The sequence below is a fragment of the Asparagus officinalis genome, chromosome 7, assembly GCF_001876935.1.
Source record: "Asparagus officinalis chromosome 7, Aspof.V1, whole genome shotgun sequence".
Lineage (NCBI taxonomy): Eukaryota > Viridiplantae > Streptophyta > Magnoliopsida > Asparagales > Asparagaceae > Asparagus > Asparagus officinalis.
The window spans coordinates 16,516,925-16,538,988 of record NC_033800.1 but is presented as its reverse complement, the minus strand read 5'-3'; positions in this window follow the sequence as shown (position 1 = coordinate 16,538,988).

The following is a 22,064-nucleotide window of genomic DNA, read 5'->3' as shown; positions in this document are numbered from 1 at the left end:
CACACAGGTCTCCCGTGCGCTAGCAAAATAGCCGGGTACACAACCTCAGCCTAATATTGCCTCTATTGGTCTTGACGGTACCACACACCGCTTCAACCAAATCATGAAGAAGCCTGCAAGTAGAGCCGTGTCAGAGATAGGAACTGTAGCTTGGTAGTGAAAACTTTCAAACTCGACACCAGCTTCAAAATCATCCTCGGCATGCTCTGTCTTATAGGTAGCACTGAAAGCTGTAATTCGAGCTTTGGCATCCTTACGAGAGATCACAGCAACCCGAGATACGGCTACATCTTTCCGGTTTAAATTTTGAAAGAGGTATTCCGCCCATGTGGTATGCATAATACCCCCTCCACGCATCCCAAAGACTTGGGCACAGATGTGGAAGTGGCACATCAATTCCCAGAAAGTAGCATAAATTTTCGGGTGTGCCACCTTCAGTAAGGAATGCTCCTCGGTGGTGGGGATAAACTCCTCGTATGGTGTTTTTCCGAGTGGCAACCCCGATACTGCCTGCATCTCATGAAGAGCAAAACCTAACTCTCCTGCAGGTGTGAAAAATGTGCAGTTGTCCGGGTTATATTTCTCCAACATAGCGAAGAAATTGTGGAAACTTTGCACAACTCCCCGTCGAACAGATAGCGAAGAAATTGTGGAAACTTTGCACAACTCCCCGTCGAACAGCTAATACAAGAATTGTGAGACCCAATTGAGCGAGCGATTCTTTAAGCTCCTCAAGAACAAAGTCAACCATACGGGTCCACCAACCCCCTTCTCGAGAACAGACCCATCCAGGGGATCTAAATGTCTAGGTAGAGAATTCACCCTGAGTTGCAAGGAATTGGCGAATAAAGATGTTTACTGGACGTGGCATCTCCTGAACCAGCTCCTTCTTCTCAAACAAACAAGGTCTTAACCCCTAGAGTTGTCCCCCGATTTGTGTACGAGCCCGCCGACCAAATCCAAGCGATACGTTCTCTTTCTCTTTGACTATGTCGAAGGTCAAACCCCGACGACAGCTCACATTTAAGAAATAGGAGAGTGGGTACATCCTCTTCATGTTTGGGAGGAATAAGAAGCGATCATCAACTTTTCACAGCAACTTTGAATCTTCTACATATGTGAGGTGATCATCGACTGGTATGCGATCCCCAAATATGAATGCTGGTTTGGAAAACTGAGCATGACCGATAGGGGTCCCCAAGTCTAAGTCAGTTATTAGAATCCTGAGGGTAGAGCATTAGGGGAATTTAATCATTTCCGCTCTTTCCGAATCGGGGAAGGTACACAATGGAATTCTGCTCTGAAGACTGAATATTTCATTCGCGTCAGGTCCACTAATGTATCCAAAATGATGCTCTTGTGAAACCGGCACGTTTAGGAGAAGCACTGTACAATCAAAAGCAGAGGTTAGCGGCTAAAAGCGAACTATCAACATAAAGACAGAGTCTGAAACACAAAGGGTTAAAGTCTCGTGTCAAAAGCTCTAACGCGAAGGCCGAACCTCGCGTCAGAAGTCTCAAACGCGAGAGTCAACCTCGTGTTGAAAAAACTTGAACGCGAGGGTCGAGACCCATATGGGATCCCAACCCCGCGTTTTCATTGAGTTAAAACGAGTCATCTTCCTCATTATCAAGAACCCATCTAGGGTTGTCAAAGAACTTGCCGAGGCAAGTTATTTCGGTCAGCACTCACCACGACAGGGAGGCCCCTGCGGCGGCGATGTCGACGGCAAAGTTCCCGCATGAACAAGGACACCGCCGGCGTCCTCAGCCGACGGCATCTCGGAGGTCGTTCCAGCGACTTTCTTGGAGTTAGAGCTCGTTCTCCGAGGTGCCATTGATGCAGTCGATCGGAGGAAACTCTTTTGAACGAGAGAAACAAAGTTCGTCGGAGATCTTGCCGTAATCAAACGAGAGTTCTCGTTCTTGGAAATAGCCGAAAAGTTTTGAGAGTCAAGTGACTCTTGATGTGACCATTCAGGTCTATTTATAACAGCTGTCAAGCTGTTAAGATGCATGGGATTCTAGGAGAGAATCCCAACCATCTTTGAAACGCGAATCTCACTACCGCGTTCAGTTTCCCAAATGCAAAGCTCGAGCCAGCGTCTCGAAGGCCCGAACCTCGTGTTTCAAACATCAAACGCGAAGGTCACCTCAGCGTTGCAATGCTTCTAAATGAAGAACCTGCACTTGTGAACCCGCTTAACGGAGTGTTAATCAAAACCTCTGTATCTCTTCTGAAGAACCTGCACTTGTGAACCCGCTTAACGGAGTGTTAATCAAAACCTCTGTATCTCTTCAGCAGAATCTAAATTCTCATCGGGCTAATACTACACCCCAAAATCCACTTATCAGTTCTCATTAATAGAACGATAAGTCCCCAAATCATTGTCAATTTATTAGTTCTCCTCAGCAGAGCAATAAATAACCTGTTTTCAGTGGGGTAACAAACTCCCCCAAAATCTTGTTCAAATTACAAGTATCACAATTCATCGCCCTGACGATAAAACACTTAGCAGTTCTCCCAAGTGAAACGCTATAATATTCTTTCCTCACATATGTCACGTTAAAATCACACCTCTGACAAAATCAACTTATCGATTCTCGTCAATAGAACGATAAGTCCTCGAGATTGCTCCGATCGCAATATTTCTTCTGTCACGTTAAAATCACACCTCTGACAAAATCAACTTATCGATTCTCATCAATAGAACGATAAGTCCTCAAAATTGCTTCGATCGCAATATTTCTTCTGTCACGTTAAAATCACACCTCTGACAAAATCAACTTATCGATTCTCGTCAATAGAACGATAAGTCCTCAAAATTGCCCTGATCGCAATATTTCTCCTGTCACGTTAAAATTACACCTCTGACAAAATTAACTTATCGATTCTCGTCAATAAAACGATAAGTTCTCAAGTTGCCCTGATCGTGATATTCCCCCTGCCGAGTTAAAACTATACCTCGGACACCTATAGACTTCTTTCAGTGTTCAAAGCAGAAATGACACAGGAAGAATTCTACCAGTCAACCCCATTATGGGAAAATAATAAAATATCCATCCTCAGCAGTTTGAAACTTTCTAGAGTTATTTTAAACGATAATAAAGAAAGTTTTCGGCATCAGAACCGTTGTGGAGATCTATTCTAAGTCAGGAATACATCCTAGGCATTTCTCGTGACTTGTATTTAAAATCAAAACATGATAAATGTAAGAAACAATAAGAACTCAATATCACTTTTTATTCAGAAACCAAAAAGAAGTGATACAAAGCTGTTCTTAAGCAAAAGAATAGTACAATTTCAAGTCAAAAGAGGCAAGTTGAGCTTTGGCATCAGAAAGCTTCTCCTCATGATTGGCCCGTACAACGGCTTCAGCCTTTTTCCGCAGCTCATCCTCAGTGGGTGCTACTTCAGCAGCTGCCTCCTTCTTCGCTCTTTCAAGAGCCTGAGCTTCCATATGGTAATTCAAAAGAGTGTCTGCATTCTTGGCTCCAAGTATATTAACAACGGCTTTTTCTCGAGAAAGCTGGGCCTTCAATCTCAGCACCTCCGCCTCAGAGCTGGGCTTCCAAGTGGGAAATAGCTTCCGAACAACGTTCAAAGCAATGGGCATTGCCCACACTTTTGACCCCATTTAAGCCTGCTTCTAAGAGATACTTAAAAGAATCAAAGCGGCCTCGACCAGCTGTGACAACCTCAATTACCTTCCTCACGAGACTGTTTAAGTAGCTCAAGGAAATATGGAGGAAGTCAGGAGCGTCCGTTGGACTAGAAAAAGCAATGGAGGACGACTCGACGATCCCAGAAGTGGACGCGCCAAAGTATGGATTAGCAAGTGATTTGGGTGTAGAAGTCGCGGAGGCAACTGAAACATTCAATTGCGAAGGACTTGAAGTCAAAGCCATCATTGTCCTCACCGGAGACACGCTTGGTCCGGTCTCTGTGGGCCCAAGCGAGATCTTCATTAGTGCCGTAGGTGGAGCAGCTACAGTAGATGAGGCAGGCAGGGGCTGTTCTTGCATAGGAGCTGACACCTGCACGAGCTGCTGTTCCGCTACAGTAGATGAGGCAGGCAGGGGCTGTTCTTGCATAGGAGCTGACACCTGCACGAGCTGCTGTTCCGAAGGAGGGGTTGCGACAGTAGTTTCAAGCAACGCTGCAGGAGGAACGATTGTCGTAGGAGAACCAGGTAAATGTTGCTCTTCTAAAGGAGCCGACATCTGCGCAGGTTCTTGCTCTGAAGTAGTAGCAGCAGTAGTCCCTGGAGAAGGAGAACCTGCACGAAAAAAGGGTCGGAACGCAGAAAGATCATGCGGAAGAAGTCGAAGAAAACTAGGCTTACCGGTGATGTGAAAAGGAGTATAACCAGGTACTTTATCGGATGAGACCTTGGGAACATCATCAAAAGTGGTGATGTCATCTGTGGAATCATGCTCTTCATCATCTTCACCATCATCCGGCATGTTGCCAACGTCAACATCCTCATCGTTTCTATCTTCATCAGCTGCACCACAATCGAGGAGCCATCATAATCAACTCGCTTCTCATCATCCTGAGCCGCTGAAGGTTCCGGAAGATCTGTTCTAGCAGCTGGTTTATTCATAAGTCCCGTTGTAGGACTAGGAATTAAATCACCAGCTTGTGACATTAATGCTGAAGGAGGAGGGGAAGGATCCTCTTCAAGACCCCCTGGTTCTAATGCCGGAGACTTAGGGAGGTCCATCACTGAAGCAGATTCTACATCTGCAGCCATTAATTCGTCCTCTTCGCCCTCGAGAGGATGATAAGAAGAAACTTCGCCCGATAGAGCTGGGCCATGAGAACGAAGTCCCGCTCTATGCGACAGGCCTGCCACAGATGATTCCTGTGGTTCTTCATCTTCAGCTGCTTTGATGGCATCAGCCATAAACTTGGATTTTTGTTGGCCTTTGGGGGGAGAATCAACCAGAAGTTTCCGACGGATCTGCTTATCATATTTGCCGGCCTCGTTGTGGGAGGATCAACCACTCGTTGCTCTTCCCCTGGAGCAGGCTCAGCCGTCTGTTCCTCTTCCTGATTCTCGATGGATAGAAACTCTTCGATCCCTCTCAAGCGAGATGTCTTCGACCCCTTTCTTGAAGCATACATATGCCTTATGTCTTTTAGGCAAGATGTATTCAAGTTATAATTGGGAGTCTGGGAAGCGGCGAAATACCAGTTACAGAAGCTTATGGAAGTGTAGGAGTTGGGTGTTTTATGGGGAAGTCTGAAGATGGCTCTGGTACAACCTGCTACAGAATAGTACCAAGCCCTGGCTCCTTCATACAAATTGCCTATAACCAAGAGTTGAGGACGAGGGTTCCCGACGTACAACTGATCATACCCAAATTGACGAGCAAACCTATAGGGTTGGTAGGGCTCGATGAAACAGTTGACGCCTTGCCGAAAAATCAAGTAGCCTGGCCTGATAGAGAGAAGCCAGTGGAAAACACCCCCGCTCAGCTGAGTGAATCCATTAGAACCCGCTACGTCCTGATATTCGGCTCCGTAGACGCCGCCCTCAAAATCAGGGAAACAGCGGAAGATATGGAAGTGGGTGTCTCGCGCCAAAATTTGGCGAATTTTAACCATGTACCCCCCTTCCCATTTTGCAGACTCTAGTCGTTGCACAAATGGGATGAATGAGTCTTCCGGGGGAGAAGCTGCACTCATCAAGGGAGGACAGTGAAGCACGTACCAAGCCATCAGATAGGTATATGGCATTGGCACCCTGGGATTGGGAGTTTTGAAAGTCTTGTGGCCCTCAGACTCTACCTCTGTAATACCAACGAAGTCCGAGGCCAACTCCCGTAATCCATACTGCAAGCAACCCACCATAGCATTGAGGAGGCTCACAGGCCTCCCATGGGCTAAAAGGACGGCCGGGTAGACCACCTCAACAGTGAGGGCATCAATCGGCCTAGTAGGAACGACGCAACGCTTGAGCCACAACATTAAGAAGCCAGCCAACAGCGCCACGTCGGAAATGGGAATCAGAGCCTGATAATGGAAACTCTCAAACTCCGTGTGAGCCGGGAAAACATCTTCCTTGGCCTCATTGGTGTAGTGGGAGGTAGCATCGTCAATTCGAGCCTGAACCTCCTCCAAAGTACTTACAGGCAATCGGGACACTGAGGCTCCTTTAGTGGTCAAGTTCTGGAATAAATATTCCGCCCAAGACACTTGTTTAATGCCGCTTCCTCGTGCCCCCGTCTGCTGCATACAAATGTGGAAGTGACACACGACTTCCCAGAGAGTGGCATAAATTTCGGGGCTGGTTTTCTTTAAAATTTTAAGTTCCGCGGATCCCGGAACAAATTCTTCGTATGGCAAATCCCCAAGAACGAGACCCGAGACTTCGTGCATCTCGTGAAGAGCAAAGCCTAACTCCCCCACAGGGGTGAAGAAAGTGCAAGTCTCAGGATTATACTTCTCCAGTATGGAAAAGAAGTGAAAGTGGCTCTGGATAATCCCGAACTTGGTAGCCCGCACAGGAACCAGCAATCCAGCTCGAGCAAGAGGTACTTCCAATTCATCCAAAACAAACTTGGTCATCCGAGTCCACCACCCTGTCACCGGAGAATGAACCCAGCCAGGAGTTCTAAATCCTTGCGCGGGAAACTCTCCTTTCTTCTCCACAAACCTCTTGACAAAGGTATTTGCCGGACTGGCCACTTCGCCAAGGGGATACTCCTTAGCGAATAAACCTGGCCGCAAAGCTGCCACCTGCCGGTTATAACCAACTGTGCGGACCCCGTGGAAAGTCAGAGTGCCAAGAGTGACCCCATCCTGATCCTTAACCAGAGGCCAATCCATACGCCGTGGGACGGAAGCACACTGGAAATAAGATATGGGGAACATCCTCTCCATATTGGGCAAGAAAAGGTTGCGGTCTCCAACTTTCCGCAGCCACTTATAGTCCCCATCATAAGCATTGAAGTCAACGAAGTCCCCGAAGAGGTATCCAGGTTTGACTATCGGCTTACGGCTTGGGCTTTCAAGTCGGGCGTCCGTAACCAATGTCCTAAGAGTATCGGAAGAATAACTCGGAAAACGGGGAGTTCTAAACGCGAACTGAAGGTCATGTTCATGTCCGCACCACCTTCATGCCCAAAATGGTGACGAAAAAGAAGGGGTTCGCTGGTGTGGCGCACTGCAAAATAAAGAAAAATTTAGACAAGGCAAAAACAAAACTCAGACGTGAAGGTCGACTCCCGCGCCAGATAAACTTGGGCACGAAGGTCGAACCTAGCGTCAAAAATCTTAGACGCGAAGGTCGAACCTCGCGTCAGAAAATTCAGACGCGTAGGTCGACCCTCGCGTCAAAAATCTGAGACGCGTAGGTCGACCCTCACGTCAAAAATCTGAAACGCGGAGATCGAACCCCTCGTCAAAAATACCAAACGACGGAGTCCAGCCCCGCGTTATTGAAACGAGTTTCCTCGTTGATCTCAAGATCAGAACTTGCCGAAGCAAGTTTAATGGACTCACCGCCGATCAGTGGAAGTTCGGGCGGCACATTCGCCTGAGCAGCAGCGCCGCCGGCCGGTGCTGACGGTGCCGATCCTTGAGCCGCAGCGGCATCAGATTTGGTAGGACGAGAGACCAATTTCTTGGGTGCCATAAGGTTTCGTCGGAGGAGATGTGCAGTTGTCGCCGGAGAAGAAAACAAAAATTTTTCGTTAAAGTTTCAAGAAGAGCCGAATGACTCTTGATTTGACCTCCAGCGGTCTATTTATAGATAGCTGTGAGCTGTCAAATCATAACGGACGGGATTCGAGGCCAGAATCCCGCCCAAACTCGACCCGGGCGTTCGAGTTGTTTGGACTTCCAAACGCGAGGTTCAGCCACGTGTTTAAATCCTCCAATGCTGAGCTCACCCACACGTTCCAACTCTCAAATGCAGAAATCATCTCTGTATTTGGACCACTATGGTATCAGCTTCTTGACTACTAAGGCTACGACACAGCCCCCAGATGAATAAAAGAAGAGCTAACAGCAATCATCAAGGCGACCAAAGCCGAGAAGAAACAGACGACTCCACTGGGGAGTCTATTGGAAAAGTATAGATAGATTACAATTAACAACATTGAAATCATCTGGCTCGATCAGACGGAGTGAGCAATCAATCCACTAAATATTAGGATCCAAAGTATTCCGAAGATTCGTCCCAGTCAACCGCGAACTTTCGAAAACTTTGGAGGGGGTTCTGTAGGCTGTCTAAAAATCACAATGGATAGCTGATCCCTATCAAACCCCGACAAGGGAAGTCACAATCAGACGACTTTTTAATCACTGTATTCGCAATTCTACAATCACTACAAACACGGCCTAATTTCTGAGATGATTGATCTTGATGGTTGCGACAATAACATGACTAATATTATATTAGCAACTATTAGAGACGCTGATGAGCAGTGTAATGATTTCAGAAATAAAAGGTTGGATGTAGTAGGCGAGTTGCTTGGTAGAGAGCTGTGGGCAAATATTCATCTAAATACACTATGGATGTTGATTCCCATTAAGTTCCTACAACGAAAGCTACAATTAAATAGCTTTCACGCCGACAATCGAAAGCTGCAAGTCGAGGACTTTTCACATAGATCGAGAAGAGTTACAATTCAATGACACTTCCGACAACTGATGAAAACTCTATTCAGCAGTCTTCATAATCTACAGTGAATGTTACAATCTGACGACTTTCACACTCTACTATAGCTAAAGCTAGGATTACTGAACAAACGGTCCTTGCAACGCTTTACAGAAGAAGTTACAAGTCAACTAGCTCCTTCTGAAACGCGGATGTCATCCCCGCGTTACAATTCTGGAAGTGCAGGCGACCCCCGCGTTTTCAAGCACAAGTTAAACGTGAGCGACCCTCGCGTTCGTAGGGGTTCAACCAACACCGACCCCCGCGTTTCCAAATTATAATAAACCAAACGCGAGTGACCCTCGCGTTCATTGGTGTTCAGCTAATACCCAATCTCGCGTCTCAATTCTGAGAGGTGACGTTGGGTTCTGAACGCCAGATTGGGCGTTTGACTCGTTCAAACACGAGCTGAACGGTTTTAGAACTGTTTCCCCATGATCTGAGGAAATCACGCTCACTTAGGAGCGGATTTAGAGGGCAGTTACAACCCCTTATCCACCTATAAAATCTCAACAAACTCAACTGAGTTAAAGACTGGCTTTTTAGGGTACGAAGAAGCAGCAAGTTAGTTCTTCAGGATCTCAATCACTCAGGTTCGGCGATTCAACAGCAGCAACAGCAGCAGCAGTAAAATCCTTGGAGATAGGATTTTTGAATCAAATCTAGAAGATCAAAAACCGAAGGGATTCTTCAACAACAGAATATCAGCTTGATCATTAACCGAATTTTCGGTTCTAACAACTCTATTAACAGAGTTCTAACTCGTTCAGAGTTCTTAAACTCATTCAGAGTTACCCATTAAACTTTCCACAGAAGTTCATCGTTCCCACGAGATAAAAGACGGTCGGATCGTCAACGGAGAGCAAATTCGACGCGAGCAATCGAAGGAGGCATTCCATCGCTACCGAGAAGAACCCAGTTTTAAACAAAGGAGAGAATCAAATTCGTTCTCTTCTCTTTTGTAATCAAATTGTAATCAGAATCAAAGGAATACAAGTCAATTTTCTTTGTTCTCTTCTTTGCAATTTTTCCAACAAACACCGGTCGACCGCCGCCTGGTTTGCCTGATTCTTCTGAGTTTCTGTAATTTCTTCAATTCTCCACCTCTCGGCGAATATCCACCAAAACTAAGCCAACACCAAATCATCCAATAGTCCCTCAACAAGTTAGGGAACCAATCTAGAGCTGAAACGCGATCTCTCCCCCCATCTGAATCAACTGATCATACCGGCTGCATCTGAAAGACTGTCTACGTATCCTCTTGCCCAATGAATCAAGCCGAACGTAGTTCACCCAAATGGCCTCCAAAGGCCTCAGCACTGAAGGATGTTCAAAAGCTTCATACCATGACCAAATTTCACTCCTGAAACAACTTTGGTCAACATATCTGCAGGGTTGTCATTCGTGTGGACCTTCTCTAATATGACATCTTCATCATCCAATACGTCACGTACAAAGTGGAATCTGACGTCGATGTGCTTCGTGCGCGCATGATAAACCTGGTTCTTCGCCAAATAGATAGCCGACATGGTATCACAATATATCCGAATAGTCTCCTGAGCGATTCCCAAGTCCTCCAATAATCCATGCAACCATAAAGCCTCCTTAATAGCTTCAGTAACTGCCATATACTCTGCCTCTGTAGTAGAGAGAGCCACTGTGGACTGAAGCGTGCAACGCCAACATACAGGTGCACCTGCCAATGTAAAAGCATAACCTGAAGTAGACCGGCGTTTGTCAATATCTCCAGTATAATCTGAATCCACATATCCAATACAATCCTGCCCATCCTTCTCATCCTTCTGGAACACTTAACCAACATCCACGGTGCCTCGAACATACCGTAGAATCCACTTCACGGCCTCCCAATGACCCTTCCCGGGGTCGTGCATGTATCTCGATACCATGCTCACGGCCTGTGACAAATCTGGCCTCGTACACACCATCGCATACATCAAGCTACTTACTGCACTAGCATATGGGACCTTCGACATATAATCTCTGTTCTCAACTAAAACAGGTGACATCAACGCTGAAAGCTTAAAGTGGGGAGCCAATGGTGTGCTAACTGCTTTTGCATTGCCATCAAAGCTGGATTTCTTCAACATCTTCTGCAAGTAGCTCTTCTGTGTAAGTTTCAAACTCCCTTTCACCCTGTCTCTCTCGATCTCCATACCCAATATCTTCTTTGCCTCTCCAAGATCCTTCATCTCAAACTCGGATGACAGCTCATCTTTCAACTTTCGAATAGCCGAAGAATTCCTGGAAGCAATAAGCATATCGTCAACATATAAAAGCAAATATATGTGCTCACCATCATGTAGCTTGTGCATATAAACACATGGGTCATATGGGCTCCTCGTGTACCCTCGGCCAATCATAAAGCCGTCGAATCTCTTATATCACTGTCTTGGTGACTGCTTCAAACCATAAAGAGACTTCTTCAGCTTACAAACCAAATCTTCCTTTCCTGCAGTTTTAAAACCCTGGGGTTGTGTCATGTAGATCTCCTCATCTAAATCACCATATAGAAAGGCTGTCTTCACATCCATCTGGACCAAATCCAAATCCAACTGTGCCACCAATGCTAATAAAATCCGTATAGACGAATGCTTCACAACGGGTGAAAATACCTCGTTGTAATCAATGCCCTCAAGCTGTGCATATCCCTTGGCAACCAATCTGACTTTGAACCTTATGTCCCCAATAGAAGATCCCTCCTTCTTCGCATATACCCACTTACAACCTATAGCCTTCTTACCCTTAGGTAGATGTGCAAGTGTCCAAGTATCGTTCTTCTGAAGAGACCGCATCTCCTCCTCCATAGCTTCCCTCCACCTGATCAAATCGGGGCTAGACTCTGCCTCCCTGAATGTGGCTGGAACCATATAATCAATGACCTCCACTGATAATGCATATGCGACCATGACATCATTATACCTAGCTGGCCGACGAATCTCTCTTCTCGGTCTATCTGCTGCAATGGACCTCTGAACATGACCCTGTTCATGAGTCCCATGATCCACTGTATCCTGTATCTGCCCAGCTGTCATCTCATCTCCTCCTAGTGTCATCTCTGTAGGAGCCTCGATGGATACAGTGCTCTCTGGAGTAAGTGGAGTCACATCATCCTCCACCTGCTACGATATCTCTCCTGTCTGGTCTCCCTCCTACCTGTTGAGGGGCTCGAGGTCTCATCATGTACGACTCGTCAAATGTGACATCTCTGCTAATAACTATCTTCTTGTCCTGTGGATTCCATAACTTGAAACCTTTGACTCTATCTCTAAATCCCACAAAGACTGCTTTCCTCGCTCTCAGATTTAATTTACCATCACTGACATGGTAATAAGCTGGACACCCGAATATCCGAAGCGACTCATAGTCACTAGCCACCGAACCAAACCAACGCTCCAAAGGAGTCTTCCCGTCTATCGTAGTGCACGGCTCACGAGATGGCTCGCATAAACTACTGCCTCGGCCCAAAAGGATCTAGGCAATCCACTCTGTGTCATCATACACCGCACCTTCTCCAGCAAGGTACGGTTCAATCTCTCAGCCACCCCATTCTGTTGCGGTGTCTCTCAAACTGTGAAGTGTCTTCTAATGCTGTGATCTTGACAAAACTGCAGACACGGATCACTCTTGTACTCTCCACCGTTATCTGAACATAGAGTCTTCACCTTTCTACCTGTCTGCAGCTCCATTTTCTTTTTCCACTCCACAAAAATATCCAGGACCTGATGTTTATGCTTCATCGGGTATACCCAATTCCTCCTGGAATAATCATCAATGAAAGTGACAAAATAGTTGGCCCCACCAAGAGATGTGTTCTTGGAAGGACCCCAAACATCTGTGTGAATGTAATCCAAAGTACCTTGGGTGTTATGAACAGCGGTGCCAAACTTCACTCTAGTCTTCTTCCCAAGTATACAGTACTCACACAGCTCCATCTTGCAGGTCTTAGCACCTTTTAATAGCCCCTGTTTTGCCAATGACTGTAGGGACTTATCACCTGTGTGTCCAAGTCTCATGTGCCATAAGTGGTAGTGTCCTCCTCTGTAGTAATAAAACCTGCCAGACCCCCTGTAACTGTCTTGCCATTCAAGTAGTATAGGTTGTTTTCCCTGACACCTCGCATCACCACCATAGAACCCTTCGTGACCTTCACTGAAGCATCCTCTAAGATCACTCGATATCCTGCTGCCTCCAAAGTCCCAAGAGAAATGATGTTCTTCGTCAATTGTGGTACGAACCTCACTCCCTTTAACTCCCTAACTACACCATCATGCATCCTAATCCGGACTGAACCAATACCACCAATAGGACATACGTGGTCATTACCCATGAGCACAACATCCCTTCTTTCCAGCTCCTCAAAGCTAGAAAACCACTCCCTCTTAGGGCAGATGTGATATGTAGCTCCCGAATTCATCATCCACTCTGTGGAATCCGCATAGCAAACTGACGGTAACGCAGGGCATGAATAGCCTGAAGAATCTGAATCTGAATGCTCACCAATAGCTTTTGCAACATTCACTTCTGAAGCTTGTGCAGCTTTCCCCTTATTCTTTCTGGCTTTTTCCTTCCACTTTGGGCAATCAATCTTCCAATGTCCTTCTTCTTTACAATACCGATATTGATTTCTACCAACACTCTTATAGGCACTCCTATTCTTTGACTTTGATCGGTTGAACTGGCGACGGTTTGGATCTCGGCCTCGAACTACTAATGCATCTCCCGATGCCTTCTCGGAGGGTTCACCATCATTCTTCCTCAACTCATAGTTCACCAAAGCTGAGGTCACCTCCTTGTAGCTGACTGTAGTTCTTCCATTGATCATAGTGAGAACGAACGTACCATAATCATCTTCGGGCAACGAACACAGAAGTAGCATCGCATTATCTTCATCCTCAACTATAATATCAACATTGGCCATATCTGAAAGTAGCTTAGTGAAGTTGTTGACATGCTCCCTGATGGAAACTCCCCTCTTCATCTTGAACTGATAAAATCTCTTCTTCAAGTGAAGCTGATTCTCAATGCTCTTCGTAAGATATTTCTCATTGAGTGTTTCCCACATCTTCTTCGCCGACGTCTCGTTCATAACATCATAAATAAGATCCGGCGTCAAGCATGACCTAATAACACCACAAGCTCTACTGTTCATCTTTCTCCAAACCTTATCCTCCAACTCTGCAGGTTTCTCTTTTAACTCAAGAGTCTCCTCCAAATTCTGTGCATCCAAGGCATTCATCACCTGACACCTCCACAATCCAAAATTGATCTTGCCGTCGAATTTCGGAACATCAATCTTTGTGTTATTGATACTCAGACTCTGTATCACCTTTGTAAGAGACGAACCTGACGTGCTTGCATCTCCCATGTTGTGGATCTAGCTCTGATACCAATTGTTGTGCGCGGCGGAAGCTTTATTGTGCAACACGAACAATAACTCGAACTAATCACAACTAATATGCAAACACAACCACAGCAAGAACAAACAATTTTTACGTGGTTCGGCAAGGTGCCTACGTCCACGGGGCAAGGAGGGGGGAGTTCTTACTATTAGAAATCAAAGAATACAAGTAGAGTTACAAATCTCTCAGATCAAACCCTAAAACAAAGCTCTTGATCTCTCACAACTCTCCCACAATTGGATGCAACAATTCTCTCTCCAAGGCTGCTCAAATTCGTCCTTGCATTACCCTAACAAATCAGGTTTAGGGATATATATAACTTACAAAACAAATCGGGTCAAAAACCTGAAGCCCAGCCCAGAAACATCGTCGGTCGATCCGCGCGTCTGATCCGAATCTCGGTCGACAGTTAAGATGCCTTTACAGTCATGTCGTGGTCGATCTGCGGCTCGGTCGACACGCCACTCGAGCTCGATGTTCCCAGTAGGCCTGTTGGTGCACGGCTGGCGGTCCCCGGGCGGTGCGTCAGACTTTCTGGCTTTTTGATCTGCTGGATACCTCTCGCTGTTTTCCTATAAATTCTTCGTTAAGCTAAAACTTAAAGGTCCTCAATCTGCGGCCCCCGCCCTTCTCCCCCCCGTCCGTCCGACGCCCTTGTTAAAATGTATGGCGTACGTATCAGTTCAGATCTTCACTGGGTCCTTCTCACTGATATACAAGTATTCCAAGAAAATTACTAATTTCTACACCACTTCATTCATAGGTTAAACAATTCACTAACTTTTGCACCGCTTCACTCGTGGGCTAACCAGACCATGCATTCAGTACATGGCTATCAAACATCTGTATCATCTTCCACCACTTCACTCACGGTGGTTTATCAGACTATATCACTCCCATGGGTATCGACCTTAGTTGTAATGTCATTTGTTAGGGGTGAAATCGGGCTCAATCTAGAAGTGATGGGCCTTAAATAGAATTAGAAATCAATTTTGACCTATAAACTATAACTGACGGGTATTGGCCTCAACTTCTATTTTAAACAAATCACTTTTTTTATTCTATCCAATATAGGCTATACTCACGTATTAATAACTCAACATGTAAAAAGTTCTGTAATAAGTTAGAATTTTTTTATAGGTAAGTAATTTGAGAAGAAAAGGGGCAAAAAAGAAATAAAACAAAGGTTCTAGTTTCGGGGGGAAAAACAAAATTTGAAACTAAATAGATCATTTGAAACAAAGTTTGAGATGACATCAAGACGATGTCTGAATAGTCACGTCCACTCTATGATTTCATCAAGTTCATTTTGTTTAGTATTTGTCATATAATTGGTGTTGATGCATGGATTCGTAACAGCTGGATTCAGCTGATTCTGAATAGCCTAGAGTCCATTGACTTTTTTTGATGGCTTGTTCCCTGATAGGAGGAGCATCTTGCATGCATTCAATATGTTAAAGAATCAGAGTTGGGTTTCCTAGTTATTTATTCGACGAAAAAGTTAGTCATGATTTGAAGGGGATTAATGAACTGATATAGTCCTCTCTAAGTATACAGAAATTACTTACATTTGGTCAATAGGCAATGTGCCTATTTATACTCAGTTGACGAGGGTATTTATATAACTTCGGCCAAGTTCAAGCAGTTAGCTTATTTGGCTGATACTTTACAGGTGTCAGGTATGGGTTGCCTAAGTCATCATTGTGATTAATGCGACGGTGACAGAGGGTCCCAGGTGCTATCATGGTCCGATGAATCATTAAGACTTTTCAATGTGGGGTGTAATGATGACTCTAATAGTGCATTTAATGTGATAGTGACTGGCTGTCAGTGAAGGGTTCAAGAAAGACCGCCTTTCGTCTCCGTCTGGTGAGAAGGAACGCCTTAAGTCTCTGCCTGGAGAGAAGGGATGCGTCTCATCTCGATTTGGTGAGAAGGGATGTCTTTCATTTTTACCTAGCGAGAAGGGACGCCTCTATTCTCAGCATGTCTAGGTCGAATTGAGGTGTAGTTTGCTTGAGACACATATCAGTTAATTGAATGTGATTAACACTTGTTTATTTCTATCACACACCAATCAGTTTTCACATTTTAGATGTTGGCGCCGATAACTTTATTCTATTTATCTCATGGGCATGAAAAATCCCTTTCCTAGAAGAATACAGGAGAATAGTTCTTTTCACAGGAAAATGATGAAAATGCTATTTGCCCTCTTTTTCTCCTGTTTATATTATTTAGCCTTAGATTAGAAAGTTTAATTTGCTAAGCAAGTATTATTGTAATACAGTGATGTCTGACAAATTCCAATTACATCAATAAAAATACAATCCATGAGAAAGACTTGATTCCCGCAATAATTAATGCTTGAAAATGATGTTAAGAGAGGCTTTTTATTTGATTAATGTAAGAGTTTGCTTTAAGAAATAATAATCTCAACTTTTGGAAGTGTGATTAAGCAGAAGGGTACATTTGTAATTTGCTCAACTTGCTGTCCCTATTCCAGGCTGGCTTTTTGGCGAGTTTGACAGGTCTTTTTTGTCGTGTAGTGGGGCAGGCCGCCTCACGTGCCCTCCAGCCGACAGGAGTACTGGCAAAATCGAAGGTAGATCCTGTAGTCCCAAATTTACCCTTCAAATTGAAAACATTTACTTTTTGCTCATCTGAAGAAGAAAAGACGAAGAGTTTCACCGACCCCTTCAGATCGCAAAGTTGAAGGTAGATACTGTATTCCCTGCCATTTTATTTCACTTACTGTTGATTCCTATTTTTTCTTAGACGAGTAGAATTTATAAAGTTTAGAAAAGTTTAAAATATTAAAAATAATTCAACTAATTAGACCAAAATGATATTGGTAGAGCTCATTATGCGCTTTTTAAATGAAATTACCGTGAACTTCATAGTTATATTTATTGTACCAAAAGTGTTGATGTTAATAATCACACAATTGATGTAATGGAGGTGAGATTGAATGGGAGTCGCTAGCTTCTCCGAATAACTAGTTCCCCCGTTGTTCCTCCAACGATCAAATCAGTGATATACTTGAGTGGGAAAGTGATGAATGGTGCGAGTTCTCTAGTGGAAGAAAGTTCTGAGAAATTGCTTACATTTTCATCTGGAATAGTTTCCCCTTTTGTAGCCATGTAGGAGGGGTATTCTAGTATTTTTCAGCCGAGTCTAAGCGGGTAGCTGAATCAGCATCGACTTTACAGGTGTTGGTCGTAGAGCAATTAGGGGATGTGCGCTGTCACCTTGGCATTAATAAGATGGGACAGGCAGGGCACGAAGCTGACGTGGTCCAATGTGTCATAAATAGTTACGGGGTGGAGAAATGATGGCGTCTGCCAAGCATTTAATGTGATGTCGTCACGTTGTTAGTGGGGGGTTTGAGGTCGATGTTGCCTTTTGACTTGTATCAAGGGGTGCCGAGAAGTAACGCGCGCCTTTCGAGTCGACTCAGCGGGATGCCATCTAAGTAACCAGTTGAGTGGATTCGTAGTGAGTCACCTTTGATGAGAGGACCGACAAGTGTGGTCATTCGAGTCGACTTAGCGAGATGTCGATATGGGGAGTCGGCTAGGTCGACCCTGGCTGTCCTAAGTGTCGAGTTGACTAAATGGTGCGTGACAGGGGATATTTGCCTGTTGTAAGTAAGTCAAGGGGCCATAAGTTGGCGACTGAAAACACCATAACAAAAACTATTAAAGTTATGGTGAAAATTAAGATTATATTTTCATGCAAGGAAACTAAACTTTTGTATAGTAGTTAAATATTTTCTAGTTTTTAAATGCAATCTAATATATTTAAATTTGAATTATTCTAATATCACCTTAAATTATTTTTTCTATATCAATACATGGAAGTTGTGAAATACCGAATATTGATATTTATACTTTGATAGAGACAAACAAAAGTTTAATAAAATCCCAACAAATATACTGCGAATCACGGGATCATTCATTTATAGATTATCCATTGCATTTCATCAATGGATTCGGATCCTCTCCACTACAAAAAAAATAGTGGAGGGACCACTACATAATCACAGCCATTGATTATCTAGTTGATGGTTATGATTTTTTCTTTTAGTGCAAATTGGGAATGAGTGCAATACACGGGGGTATGGTAAGTGTTAGATTTAGATTGTATCATAACCGTCTACTAAATAATCAACGTTTAAGATTAAAAGTAGTGGTCCCTCCACTACTTTTTGTAGTGGAGAGGATCCAAATCCATTAATAGCTCGATCATACACATCAAAATCTATCATAAGCACCACATTTTTTTTTTTCTAAAAACAAAAAAGGGGTTTCCTATCGTATTTTTGTCCCATATCCTCTCCATTTATCGATCATGCCTGCTCTTCATTAAAAACTCATCATGAAGGGTCATTCCCCCCTTTGAAGAGATGAGCCTCTATCTTCCCTCTTCCTCATTAATTGATAGTAAATAGACGCGATACATCTCACATCTACTGAAGTTTGGGCTCACGAGTGAAGACAATATTATTGACGCTCCATAAAGTTTGGGACCATTTGCAAACTAATAATACATGAAACATGCATACATGATTCTAGAATTGAGGTTGTTGGCTCTATCATTCAAGCTTGGCATTGGAATTGGTCATTGGAGTAGTTTGTTTGTGAGGCGTTTTCTAAACTTTTCTAGTGATTAAGGGTCCTACCTAAGCCTAAAAGATCATTGTGAGGTCAAGAAAATTTGTTTCGTGCCACATGATGAATGATTCTAGTACAAATCGAGTCAAAGATGGTTGCCATTGAATCCTATTTGAATTTTTTCTCTTCCATCTACACAATGATCCAAAATTAATCACTTCGTATTTAAAGAAAACTACGAAACTACAAAATAATGATTTTATCGTGATTTTTCTGCAACTTTAATCACTAGAACTTATATAACTTTGTTTACACTCATACACAAACATTAGTGATCCAATTGCGCGCAGTTATTTGAAATAGAACATTCGCACACATACTAGATCTGTAGGTCTTTGTATCGATATTGTTATTTAAATAAGAATAGTTATTCTATAATTGAACTTGACATAGTTGGAAAGACGATAGCCTAAGATTCATATTCATATATTTAAATTGGAGCATATGGTTAGAATTTCTTAAATTAGGTGAAATTTTCCAGCATAGTGTCGCAAATTAATCTTAACATATGCGATGTGCATGTGATGGGTTTTCTCCAAAATGAGAGGAAAGAAAAGGGGGAAAAAGTGGATAAAAAACTTCTTATTTAATTATATTCAATCTTCTCGGGTCCTTCATAGGGGTGTTCATTTGGGCTCAAGGCCCGGGCCCGGTCTGGTGTCCGGACCGGATCTAGTCAGGCCTGAGCATGGCCCAGAAATCCGGGCTGAATCGGCCGCCTTGCCGGTGCTCGCACCGGACCCGACCCGACCAACAAAAGGGTAGGGTCAGGGTAGCCCAGGTCTGGGCCCGGACTCGGTGGGAAAATGGGTCGGGCCGGAATAGCCCGATCTGGCCCGGTGGTCCATGTTTGCATCAAAAGTTAATGTTTTCATTGCTATTGAATCTATTACAACTTCGGTTGTTACAACAAATTCAAATAAAAGTAAAAGTTGATCTTTTTACAAGATCTCCTTACACAATAAAAAATAAATAAAAGATTACAACTTTGTCAAACAACACACAGATCCTATATATTAGTCGCTGTTTGTGTGGGATCTTTACCGATGCTGGGGTTTATCCGTGGACCGTCTCAGATCAGATCCGGTTGACAGAAGACTGGTTAAAGCTTTTACTTCACCAAGGAAGTATTTGCTGAAGTAAACGATCTCGACCAAGCGAGATCACTACTCTTCTCGAGATCAAGTCTAAGCATGATCTCAAGGAATGATGGAAAAGGGCTTCAGATCCTTCGAATTAATCCTTCTTTATGTCGAAGTTCGTCGGGATTTAGCTAACCTTCTCTAAAATTTCATGGAATACACTCTCTAATTCGGCAACACCTCCTCCTCTTTGATAAAATCCCCCCGAAGAAATGAGCCACTAGGCTTATATTTATAGGGCTTCGGATGTAGGGTATTTGGATAAGAATGAATGATTTGGCCATATCTTCAGTTGACAACGGCCTAACCACTCTTAGATATGATATCAAGTCAGTTGGGAAGCCTAGGAACGAAGAAATCCCGAGAAAACATCAAAATACGCATTTTGGGAAGTCGGTTTGCGGGACAGTTCGGGACTTTAGCCATATTTTGGCCTTTCGGACTTGTTTTTTTTTCTGCCGTTTTGCGTATTTTGTTATTTTGTTGACTTGTACGCTTCGCTAACTTGCTTTAGGTGCTCATTAGCTTCTTTACGGCTTTGGATAATCCTCTCTGACTTGGATAATAGCGTTCATCATCTTCTCTTCGTCTTGAGCTGTATTCGGACACCTATAGACATTTTTAGATGCCTACAGATGTCTCCTCTAAAGTGTTTTAGCCTCATTCTTTTATAGATGAGGCTTGAATGCTTTGGATAAGATAGGCCCTGTTCAACCCCTTCAGTATTTTGTCGAAGATATAGCGTAGAAGGACCTGTGAATAGTTTTAATTCTTGACTTCTTCTGCTTTCAGTCTACTCAGTATTTTATCGAATAGATGAAATTTTTTTAGTGTTGCGTTTATCGTCTGACCATTGTGAAAATCTAGAACTAAAGTTGGTGTGTAAGTTTCTGAACTTAACTCGTGTCATTAAGTTGACGTTGAACTAATCGTCTTCGTCAGGAGTTCGTATCTGAATGTAATTGAATTCACTGGAATCATCCTTTTTGACTTAGAAATTTTATCCTGCACCTTATTTTGGCAAAGTCATCAGCGCGTTGACCGACATTGACTTTCATTTGCAATGCATTGCTCGGCGTTGACTTCCATTTGTAACGCATTGACTAGCGTTGACTTTCATTTGCAATGCATTGACCGGTGTTAACTTTCATTGTAACGCGTTGATCGGCGTTAACTTTTACTATAACGCGTTGACCAGCGATAACACAGTTTATACTCGTACGTTTGCTGGAGTCTACACAGTTTAAGCTCTTAAGGCATTAGAGCGTGACGGTCCCAAATGTTGGGCTGTAGGACCCACTATTAAAGTTGTTTCGTCTGCAGGTATGGATCTTATCCTGAAGTTGTTAGATTCTCAAGTCACGAGACTAACTAGTGAAGCTGATGCGTCAATGACTTTCGCATTGTTTGCGTCGAAAATTATTGTATTCATTGCGGTATTCATTACAACTTCGGTCGTTACAATGAAAACAAAAAGATAATCTTTTTATAAGATCTTTACACAATGAAAACAAAAGTTACAACTCTCGTCAAAACAAACGCAGAGATCGTTTATCGGTCTTCTGCTTGCGTGGGATCTTTGTCTGTGCCGGGGTTTATCCGTGGACCGCCTTAGATCTGGATCCGGTTGATGGAAAATTCGGCAGAGTTTCGTCTTCGCCGAGGAAGTATTTGATTTGAAGCGCTGAAATCGACCAAGCGAAATCAGAGCTCTTCTCGAGATTAAGACCAAGCCTAATCTCAAGGGACGGACGGGAACGGGCGTCGGATCTTTCGAACTCTCCTTCTTTATGCAGAAGAACTCGCCAAGATCTGTTTTGCCTTCGCTAAAATTCGTGCTCCTTCGACTCCACAATCCGGCAGCACCTCCTCGTCTTGATAATCAATCGCCCCCTGAAAGGAAGCCCTATGCTTGTATTTATAGGACTTCGGAAGCGGTTATTTGGATGAGAACAAGTGATTTGGCTCTATCTTCAGTTGACAACAGCCTAACCACGTTTGGTGATGATATCTAGGTAGTTGGGAACCTCTGGAACTGAAAAGATCTCGAGAAAACCATCAAAAACCGAACCCGTTCGAAACAGCGCGCGCAGGACAAGTCTGACCCGCGCTTGCGCGGGTCGGATAGATCCGACCCGCGCCACCGCGGGTCGGACCA